We start from the raw sequence: 11,796 nt of genomic DNA, 5'->3' as shown, positions 1-11,796 counted from the left end.
GACCGGCTTGATCCACCCACTGTTTCTTTAAGCATCAAACCTGAGGCCGTAGGGCTGTCACAAGGAAAGGGACTCAAGGCAAATAGACTATTCCTTTGGAACCCAAAACAATTATTTAAGGAAGCGTGTTTTTGCTTTTTAACAGTGCTTCTCAGGAATTTAAGGAGTTCAGTCGACTTTTTCTGTTTTTGTCAGTGTAAACATTTTATATTTTGTGCTTTTTGTGGTGTAGTCTTGCTCTTGATCTTTAAAGGAAGGCTGCTTGTACAAAGCGTTACAGAGGAAGATTCTGCCGTTTTTTTATTTTTGCAAAGTAGAGAGGCAAACCACTTTTATGGATGGACGGACCATAGTAACTAGTGAAAAGTGCACTGGTTTTGTTTTGGTTTTAGATGCAGCATGGAAACAACTAAGACGTTGAAAAGTAAATCTGTATCCATCCCCATTATCCATTAATTTTAGATTGTAATTCTAAAAGTGTCAGCTGCACGGTGCCTGGTTCTCCCAAGAAATGTGTTCAGTTTTGGTAAACACTTGTTTCTGTGTTTCAGAGCTCTTTCCGTTCTGTGGCCTACATAAGAACTGAGAACTTGGGAAAACCAGAGCGAATAGAGACTTAAGCGGATGTACTGAGAGAAACAGGTGGACTGGGGAATACAAGAACATTAGATTGTCTCTAGTAGCTAAATGACGACATTTTAGTGTTTCTCAATAAAACCTTTTGGGTGGTCTTGGTAGTAGGTGTAAAGAAAGCTGTTGTGGCTTGAAGAGTGCCGTGACATATGTTTATATGAAAATCCAAGGGAAAAAAGTGGGCAATATTGCAGTATCATTAGGCTGACTAGAAATAGGACAAACAGGAGGCAAGATGTCCAGGAAAACTTTAAAAAGGAATAAAAATATAAAACATGTGAAGGAGAAAGAGTCAAAGCTGTGAAAATATGAAAGAGGCTGATTTGGAAGACAGTAACGGAAAAACAGTTTTAGATCTCAACCTGAATGTGTAGAATAAGGAATAAGTTCTTTATTAGACGTTTCAGCTTCGGATATCCTGCATGTATGTAGTTGAAAGAGTGCTTCATTTTGCCACATTATATCAGTAATTTACACTAACATAGTTCTTCATAGTTTAAAAAATGCATGTTATTTATTTATTTTCACAAATAGTGGCATTTAAATCACTTGTCTGCAAATACCTCAGTTCTTGTCCCTCACTACTACTTGCCAGGCAAAACCTGGCTCATGGTTGAACTCATGCATTTATGTTTTCTGTGCTTGCACCCAGAGCTTAACGATTGCATGAACTAACAACGATCTCACACCTAGATGGGCTCTCCATGTTGTCCAGTCATCCAACTCCTTTTCTCTAGTTACTTTGCTGTCTTCCGGAAACCAAGTATTTCATTATTCTTTTTCCTTTCTCAAATTACCAACTGCCTCTTCAACCAGTGACTTTGCTTCATATTTTATTAAAAAATAAAATTGTGAGCCTAAGGCAAGAATTCTTTTTTCTAGCATCTACTCTACCCACACCTGTACTTTTTAAACATCTTCCATCTAGTTTAAAAGGATGATGGGTCTTTCTATCAAATGCAAACACTTGATTCTGTTAGTCTTTCATTTTAGCCAGTTGAGTGGGTATATGGTGTTAGTTTTATTTTTGTGAAGTGTGTTTAAAACTTTTGCCCATTTTTAAAATGGAGTTTTTCTTATAATTGAGTTGTAGGAGTTGTTTATATATTATGTACATTATTTTGTTTGTAATTTATTATTGTTTTGTGATAAAAGCACTTCACATAAGATCTACCCTCTTAGCACATTTTTAAGTATATAACACATTGTACTATTGGCACTGTGCTGTAATCTCTAGAACTTATTCATCTTGTATAACCAACTTATATATTCATCTTGGTTATACAAGACTCTGACTAATGATTCTCCATTTCCCCTTCTCCTTGTACACGTGTTTTTTGTCAAAGTGTGTGTTGTGAATATTTTTCTACCAGTTTGTGGCCTGTCTTTTCATTTTTTTAATAGCGTATTTTGAAGAGCATTTTTTGTAAGTTGTATTTTTCTAGGAATTTGTACATATTATCCAAATATTAAAGTTCATTAGCATAAAGTTGTAAATAAAATCCTATTATGTTTTTAATACTCAGAATTTACTACATTTAAGTCTATTATCCATTGAAGGTTAATTCATCTGTATGGTATAACAGTAGGAATTGATTTTCATATTTTTCAAAATGAGAATCCAGTTATTCCAGTTGCATTTGTTGAAAGGATTATCCTTTTCCCCATTGAATTACTTTGGCACCTTTGTCTGATTTTCAGAGTATTCAGTTCCATTGATATATATATGTCTATCCTTATGCCAACTTATCCAACTTTGTTTTTCCTAAAAATTGTTTTATTTAGTCATTCTAATTTCTTTGCATTTTAATATAAATTTTAGAATAAGCATTTCAATTTCTGAAAAAGCCTGCTGGGATTTTGATTGGGATTCTGTTGAATCTTCTGATCAGTCTGGGGAGAATGACATCTTAACAATATTGAGTTTTCAAATCTATAATCATGGCATATCTCTCCATTTGTCTTGGTCTTTAATTTCTCTATGTAATTTTCAGCATACAATCTTGCACATATATTGTTAAATTTTTTCATAAATATTTCATGTTTTTTATTTTATTATAAATGTATTGTTTAAATTTCCAGTTTTGAGTCATTATATTTTTTAGTTCTAGAATTTTCATTTGATTCTTATGGATTCTACTTCTCTTGTGAAATCCTGAAGTCTATGCCTAATAACTCCAATATTTAGATCATCTGTTGTCTTTTTCTTATTCCTGTTTCCTGATGTGCCCAGAACTTCTTAATGGAATGCTGTCTTTGTTTATGAAAAAATTAGACTCTGAGCAATGTTTTTACTTACATAAAAAATTTTACTTTTGCTTCTGTCAAGAAGGTAGGCCAGGGGTAGAGCACCTTAATCTGTATGGTTTTCAGTCTGTTAGGTCTGGTCTATTTCAGGTCCCTTCTTATTCCTATGATGGCCCTTTTCTGTGTCTCAACCAAAAGCCTGAGGTATTTTCATTTTTTTTTTAATATATTTTTTAAGATTTTCTTTACTTATTTGAGAGAAAGAGAATAAATGAGAGAGAGAGCACAAGCCAGGGCTGGGGAGAGGCAGAGGGAGAAGCAGACTCCCTGCTGAGCAGGGAGCCCAATGCAGGACTCAATCCCAGGACCATGGGGTCATGACCTGAGCCGAAGGCAGATGCTTAACTGACTGAGCCACCCAGGCGCCCCCTGAGGTATTTTCAAAGGCCATTCCTCGTTGGTTGTCCTTGAACTCCAGTTTTTATTTTCTCAGAACCATGGGACTCCCAAAAGCTATTCTTGGCTTCTCTACTTCTTAGCTGCCACATTCTGAGTGACTTTCTAGCTTCAGGAACCACTTCCAAATTGGCAAATAAGTCAAAGGGAAAAACAGTTGAATATGGGCAGACTTCTCTGTACCTTCTCTCCAGGATCTGTCCTCTCAAGATGACATCAAAAATATCCTTTTTGTATTTTTAACCAGCTTTTCTAGTTCCTCATTAAAAGTATAGGCCTGATTTAAAAAAACAAAAAAAAAGAAGGAAGAGAAAAGAAGTACATCATTGGCAGAAGTGGAAGACCTTCTTAAGAAGTCTCAATGATACAGGGCACCTGGGTGGCTCAGTTGGTTAAGCCTTTGGCTCAGGTCATGATGGAGCCCTGCATCTGGCTCCCTGCTCAGCAGGGAGCCTGCTTCTCCATCTTCCTCTCCCTACTGCTCCCCCTGCTTGTGCTCTCTCTCTCTCTTAAATAAATAAATAAAATTAAAAAAGACTCAATGATTTTTCCTGTATCAGGGTTACCATTTCTTGTCCCCAAACACCAGAAACAATCCAGAAGACACACCAATGGCTTTCTGTCTTGCTTCTGGAGGTGTCTCTAGGGCCTCCTGGAAGTGATACCCCCTTGCCACAGATGGGTTCCTAGGAAATACCCTTAGTTCTCTTTAGAGTATGCCTACCTATGTCTTCTGACCTCTACTCCTTCTATCGAGGGTCCCAGTGTAGTTTTGTTTTCATGCAAACCAAGCACAACTCGCTGTAGCTATAAAACTGAATTTATAGAATTTATAGAATTATAGAAAGAATATGTAAGAACATATTCTTACAATACAAGTATATGTTCCATTCAGGCAGGAAGAAATGCATCCCTTTATTTTTATAGATATCAGTAAAGAGATATACACTTCCCAAACAAAATGGATTTGATTTCTTACTGTAATCTCAAGCAATAATTATATAAAACATTGCCCACCAGCTCATGGGTGTGCTATAGAAAGGTCAGAATGGGCAGGACTTAATCCCAGATTCCCCACTTCTTGGTGGAGGATTAAGTTATTTAAGTTTTGTACGCCTCAGTTCCCTAATTTGAAAAATAATATGTCTACTTTCCAGGGTGATTGTTGGCTTTAAAAAAGGTACTATTTATGAAGTGTCTGATACATGATAGGTTCTATTATTATGTATAAAATTATTATATATATTTCAGGGATTTGTCCACATGGCAGCACTGTTTCAGAACCCACAATATTTTGAGATTTCTGCTCATCACATATTTTGCTTTATTCAGTAAACATTGATTGATCCTCTGTTAAATACTGAACACTGCACTAGTACACTAGGATGCAAAACTATGAAACAACTTGCCTCACAGGTCTGTAAACTTAGCTTGTCCATTTTATTAAAAGCCACGGTCAGAACTGTTCCAAAACAGTTTCATCACCCATAGTGTTCAAGTATAACACTTTGTGATTTTGTTCTCTTGCTGCTATTTAATGAATCCTGAAATAGTTTTTTTTACCTAAAATAAAACTTGATAGAGTTTAACTTAGAATAAAATTCAATATAAAGCAGCTCTACTATGAACAATTTCCAAGGGAATTTTATTACTAACAAACCAATAGAACACTATCGTGAGGCAGTTTCACTTAGAAAACTATATGACACAATGGAACATGAGCTCGGCTTTAGCATATTAATAATTAGCCTGACTCATCCAAAGACTGGAGGATAGGCTGTTATCAAACATCATGGGAAGTTCTGTTCAGTGTGCTGGCAGAGGGCTTTCTTCTTTCTTTAAAGGGGAAAACCAATTCATTTTATAGTTGAATGTCCATAAAAAGAACGATCCGCTGGCTTTTCCATTTTAACCCTGCTCTTCAGATTGTTCTAGCTCTGACACGGTTGTAAGCCCCTTGAATATAAACACTTGTCCTCAGGTTTTACCATGTCAACTCTCATACCCATTTCTAAGGTCTACTTACTTAATTTCTACTTTATCAAGGGAGCGTAACAGTTTTGTAGTAAATATGAACTGAGTAATTTTATAAGATTCTCAGATCCAGTAAGAGATTCTCCTGTGATTAAAAAACACCATTCAAAATCAAATACTCTATTTTCTGAGCTTGATTTCCTTTATTATTTGGTGCTTTGTTTTTGTTTTCCTAATCCATAGAACAAACAAATACAGCTTAGAACAGATAAAATAAAAAAATTCTTACAGTATCAACTATAAAATTATCCAAATTATGTTTCACTGATTAAATTTTCTAATTTCCTTGCTTTAAAAATACATGTACAAAGAAGTAATGGCAATACAAGTTAGTAATCTTATTCACCATTTCAGTCTTGCCTCACCATTTTTTTTTTCTACATTTGAGTTCCCAGTTCTCTAACTGTATTACTGGGGTTTCACATTTAATTGTATCTATTCTATAATTGGGTAAACTTGAATTATTTGAAATTCTTTTGGAACAGTCATACATTGAACTCATTTACATGCACACACAAAAAATTAAGTGTCAAGTCTAGAGTGGCTTTCCCATAACCCTGCTCTATTAATGTCTTAAAAATCACCAAATGCTCTTATTCCAGATCATGATGAGGTCAATATGGAGTGTTAAATCTGACCTCTATGTGTTCTATAAGGGATTGCTCAGTCCTATTACAATCCAGTAGTTTAAGTATAGATTTTCTGGCAGTCATCTTGCCTTTTATAATGTGCCTAGATGGAACAGTAAAACAAATGGGCCTTTTACTACTCTGAATGGGGTTATTGTAGAGATATAAGAAGACGCCATAAATAAGGGTGCAACATTTCCTTTATCCCCAAAACACAAATAGTCATATTGAGAACTGGAACATACTTACTTCAGCTTTTGTAATAAGAGAAAGAATATAAGTTTTCTATGTTCAAAATAAAGTTAACCTTAGTACATAACAACCGATATAGTACATAACAACTCTCTGCCCTGCCTCCCTTTGGAGCAGCCCTTTGTCATATCCCTTTAATTCATACAATTGAATTATTTTTAAAATTAAAACAGCAAACTGACATTTTCTCTCAATTATCTGCTTCTTGAAGTTTTGTTTTTAAATTACTAAAAATCAACTATACCCTTAATTCATTGCCTTTGGTTTTCTGTGGTAAAATGTAAAATACAAAATGTATTTTAGTTAAGTATATTAATTTGAAATTGTTATAGTTCAAAAATAATTCCACATGACTCTTCTTCAACTGCTTTTAAATTATAAGTAATCATTATCATGATTAAATATTTAATTATCTATGCTACACTACTTTTGAATCCTCGATATGAGTGTTCACATGATGACTTGGTGCTAAAATTTCCAATTAGTGCCTTTGTTACTTTGGTTTTTATTTTTGGCCACTCATATTCAGATTTACATGATAATGAAAACCCATTTTTGTTTCTTGTATTTTGTCTGGAATTTGGAAAAGTTACTAGATGAGAAAAGAATGATGTCTTCTTTCATCAAGAAAACAATGCATTTTAATTTTCCCTACTGTCCATCTTTGGGGTGAGTGTTTCATTTGGATGGTAGATTAACACAATTTATAGATTAATGAAAGAAAATTCAGTTTTTATAAAATTATTTTAAAACAGACACAATCCCTACCCTCATGGTGTTTACAGAAGGCACTTAATGATTAGATTAAGAAGAAGGTAAATATATCTGAAGACATTGAAATGTTCGATAGCCATTTTTAACAGTATTTCAACAGTGGATTGTATGAATAAAAGAAATATAGTAGAAAAGAAAATGTTCTTTTCTGCCTACATAACAGTATACATGATCCCAAAATAGAGGCATGAAAAATGCATGAAAAAAATCAAGCATATGGTTTCAAACATCTTTAAAACAAGGATTACATGATTAAATTAAATGATTAAAAAGCAAAAGACCTTTTAAAAATGTTGAATTCAAAAGTCTACCTTAGGAATTATGTTTAAATCCAAAGGAAAACACGCCCTTCTCCTCTGTCTTCAACTATTTTCCTTGTTTTGTTCAGAACACTCTTACATAGCTTAGAGAACTTTACACACAACAGCACATCAGCCAGTGAAGTCATTTGGCTCTCATTGAGCTTGAGTACCATTCCAAAGAAGATATTCTGATACCCCCAAATAACATAAAAGGCCTGATCTTTTATAGTAGGAGACTCCAAGATGTAAAACAGAGTGACATTGTATTGATAATGAGAAACCTGAGACTAGAAAATTTAGTAAAAAGCTGACTAGGTTAATAAAAGGTACTATTTCAGGAATGCTGATTGGCTTTTCTTGCCTGGCCCAAGGCATTCCTGTTGTAATGTATTAACTCCACTTACCTCTACTTATTGATCAGTAACTAATTATTGAAAAATTCTAAGTACAAAGTTCTTTATAATATTCTGATGAATATGAAGTAAGTATAAAATATGTCCTTATTTTCTAGGAACTTTGAGAATAATTGGAGACACTCATCCAATGGGAAATACTCTATGATCAAGTAAGAGATGATATCTCAGACTGTGATAGCAAAGAAGGGCACTGATAATGAGAGCCATCATTTGTTAAGGGCCTAGCATGTGTGTAGAGCTTTCCTGCAGAGCTGGACAGTGTTGAAAGGATTGGGGGAAAAGATCCAGGTTTACATGGCCAGTAGGATAATAATCTGGAATTGATATTCTTGGGGCTTGACTGATATTTAAAGCAGGCTCTCTAAATTCCTCTGCCTAGAATATCCAACTACAGTACTCTAAGATGGGCCTTGTTCCCCAACTGACCACTTAAGACTTCAACCAACACTTAGCCGTGGACATCTGAGGAGTTCACCTCACCCAGATTCTTTTGGCTTCTCAAAAGAAGTAGTTCTTTCCCTTAAGTATATCTCTTGGCAATGTAGTCCTTCCTAAGAGACTTCTTGGCTGGTTTCTTCATCTGGAAGGTGTGCATCTGGTCCACACAAAGCACTTGCCCTTCCTTGGCTAAGCTGTACGTAGAAGTACAGTGAGTTCCTAACATGGCTCTTTCCCTCTGGCTCTGTTGCCTGAAGTGAACATAGGCATTGCTACACTTTACAGTCCTCTTACTGAGTCAGACACCAGATATGAATCAGACTAATTCATAATTCCATGAGATAAAGGAAAAAATTGCTCAGAAGTACAAGTAACATAAATTTCTCTCCTGTGTTTTCATGAAAAGAATTGTATACACACATCATACTATACACAAAACTCAGTTCCAGGTGTATTAAGAGCTTAAGAGTAAAAGTCAAAGCTTGAAAACTTTTGAAATGTTTTTATGACTTGAGAATAGAATTTCTTAAAAGATATATTTTTAAAAAAGTCCACAAAAGAAAACTAAATGAAGGGATCAGAAGAAATTCTAAATAACTGTATTTCAGAAAACTTTTCTGAAATAAAAAGGATTTGAAGTTACATGTTGAAAGAGCTCACCATACACTTAAGAATATCAATCCAGAATGATGAACACAAAGATGTTCTAGTACAATTACTGGGTTTAAGAGAAAAAATATTCTTTGACTAGGGGGAAAAAGCATGTAATCTATCGGAGATTATAATTAGATAATCATCAAACTTTTCAAGAGCAACTCTTTCTGTTCAAAGAAAATAAGATTTTCTCATTTCTTTAGATTCTCAAGGAAAGAAGACATGAGCCAAACATTTTGTATCCAGTGAAACTGACTTTCAAATGAAAAAAGCACCGGGAGTCTTTAGCTCTTTCTGAAGAATCTACTAGAGATTGAGCTTCAGGTAACCTAATGACCAGAGAGACATCAACAGAAGAACTGGTGAGCATTGAATATATAGTTCTTAGTAGGACTAAGACAAAATGAAGGCTAAGAGAATGAGAGTATAGTACATAATGGTTAAAAATGTAGAAAGGGATGGAGAATTGGGGAGAGCATATGCAAAAAAAATTTTTTTAAGTGTTTTTAGTACTCATGTGGTGGTAGTATTAATACTGTTATTTTGAGACCATTCTGTGTGTAATATGAGGTGTTTTTTTTTTTAAAGATTTTATTTATTTTCACAGAGAGAGAGTGAGAGCAGGAACACAAGCAGGGGGAGTGGGAGAGGGAGAAGCAGGCTTTCCGCGGAACAGGGAGCCCAATTGGGGCTCGATCCCAGGACCCTGGGATCATGACCTGAGCCAAAGGCAGATGCTTAACGGCTGAGCCACCCAGGCACCCCATGTGTATAATATGAGTTAAAAACAAATGAGTAACTATGGGATTTGTAGCCTGTGTCCTTGGGAACCAATGTTCTCAGTGTAGAAGGAAGGGGAAACAAATGTAATAGCTTAGAGATTAAATAAAAGTACTGTAATCCTAAATTTGAATTGTAAGTATCAATATGAACTCATGAAGTACCTCTCTTTTTCCCCTGTGGAAAACAACTAGAAACTAATTACCAACCCAGTAGCAATGAGTATTGTATCCTTATTGTGTAGAATGTGTTTTTGGAATGCAATTTCTCATTAAAAGAAATCAGAGCTTCTTGAAAATTTTCTAATTCTAGATTTAGGGGATGAAATGTACAAGATGAACCTAGAATAGCTTGTTATTTTATGGCTAGGAAGCTATCAAATACTACTTGAAAAGGTTCCTATTGGCCAAAGGTAGAACAATGTGAACTTCAATCATGAGAATAATTGCAATGGATTGAAACTCATCAAATATATTTAAATCCATCTGTTCATAATGATATTTTTTAAAAAGAATTATCATTTTTAGAAGATAATAGGAAACCAATTCATTATCTTGAAAACTAATAATGAAGTGAAAGACTTAAATATTTATCCTGCTTTCCTTTATGAACCAGAACACTGGTTAACCAAATAGTAAATGAGGGAAACATCTCTATATGAATATATTCCAACTCATAAATGAAAAAAGAATTAAAATATAATCATGTTGCAACCCTTAATAAATTCAGAAATATAGGTAGTTAGCATCAAAGACTAATATAAAAAAGAAAGACAATCAGGTATTATATATTTCTTGATGGAAGCACTCAGCGCTACCAAGAGTCATGGAACCCAAATTGGATTAACATACTGATTTTCAGAAAAACAAGACAGGAACAAGTTAAAATGTACTATTGAACATGCAATTTGCAAAATTTGGACTGTGGAAAACTAGAGTGTAGAAAAACTTGGGTTTTTCAACAGGTAAATTGTAACAAATAAGTTATGGATTAAGAGAGTTAAAAGATATCAAAAAAATTTATAGAGGCTGCACTAACTTTAGCATCTAGGGATACACATTTGACTGATAAAGCTATGAAAAATGCAAGGAAATAATAACTGTAAAAGTCCATAACAATTCCTTTTGGGAGGAAGAAGGAGATTAGAATTGGTATGGAGGATATTGGGGGATTTTGTTAGAGGAATGGGGCAGAGTTCTGGCAACATTTTACTTCTTGACCAAACGGTAGTTAAAAGATCCTTCACAGTTGAGTTATTCATTAAGCTGTGCATCTGTTTGTGCGCTTTTTTATATTTATAGTTGATGATAAAAACATTGTTTTGAAAAACCATTTGCAAAAAAGGGAGGGAGCAGAGGCAAGGGAGAGTTGAACTCACATGAGAAATGTTGCGATACCAAGGCATGTTTAAACTCCTTGATACTTATATAATCTCCCTGTATTCTTTAGCTTTATCAGTCGTAAAATACAACAACAAGAAATCCACAAGGTTCTCCTTACCTACAGGAAAGCGTCAAACTCCTTAATATGTGGCTTCTTATCTGAGGACCCCCATTTCACTCGCACACATCATATGTTGCCATTATCCACTAGGCCCAGTCAGATGGAATCAGACGAAAATCCTCACTATTCTTTGAATATGCGGTATTCTTTTTATGCTTTCATGTCTCTGGGATTCTCTTCCCCTGAAATAGTACTATTCTTCCTTCAAAACTCAGTTTAAAGGTTATTTTCTCTATGAACTCTTCCTTTTCCCCAGGCAGAATTATTTTCTGTATTGTCTGTGTTCCCATATCATTGTGTATATACTTTGGTTTAAATCCTTATAATATTATCAATCTACATGATTCTTTCTCCCTAGACTAGAGCTCTTCAAGAAAATATATTTATTTTTGTTTTCCCAGTGCTTGTACAGTGTTTGGAATATGAGGGAATGAATGAATGAATGAATGGAGACAAGAATTGAGTGGCTCCAAAGATACTTTGCCTAAGGAAGCCATTGGGTGCAGGGGAAAGATGCAGATACTGCAATCAACTATGTACAAGTGACAAATAAAGCCACAAGACTGCTAAAGCATGTCCTATATGTCACTATATTAAGTTGAACTGGATGTCATCATGAGTCTTCTGTGTTCTCACATCTTATGTTTTGTTCTGTCACTTCTGTATCCATCTTCAGTG

General features: G+C 34.7%; 1 protein-coding gene across 2 annotated transcripts in view; it reads left to right on the top strand.

Moving 5' to 3' along the window:
• The window catches only part of STARD13 (StAR related lipid transfer domain containing 13), a 468,749-nt gene that overhangs the window by 87,894 nt on the left and 369,059 nt on the right, over positions 1 to 11,796 (top strand). Inside the window, exons 1-2 of one of the 2 annotated variants that reach the window (XM_081814820.1) lie at positions 7,839 to 7,892; positions 9,039 to 9,197. The gene's annotated coding sequence lies outside the window, so the exon portion shown is untranslated. Of the gene's footprint in view, positions 1 to 7,838; positions 7,893 to 9,038; positions 9,198 to 11,796 lie in introns of those variants that run through there. The other variant, XM_081814819.1, reaches the window with a different exon arrangement.

The sequence above is a fragment of the Leptonychotes weddellii genome, chromosome 3, assembly GCF_054177405.1.
Source record: "Leptonychotes weddellii isolate Sample4059 chromosome 3, ASM5417740v2, whole genome shotgun sequence".
In the NCBI taxonomy this organism is placed as follows: domain Eukaryota; kingdom Metazoa; phylum Chordata; class Mammalia; order Carnivora; family Phocidae; genus Leptonychotes; species Leptonychotes weddellii.
This window is presented reverse-complemented; position numbering and strand designations above follow the sequence as displayed.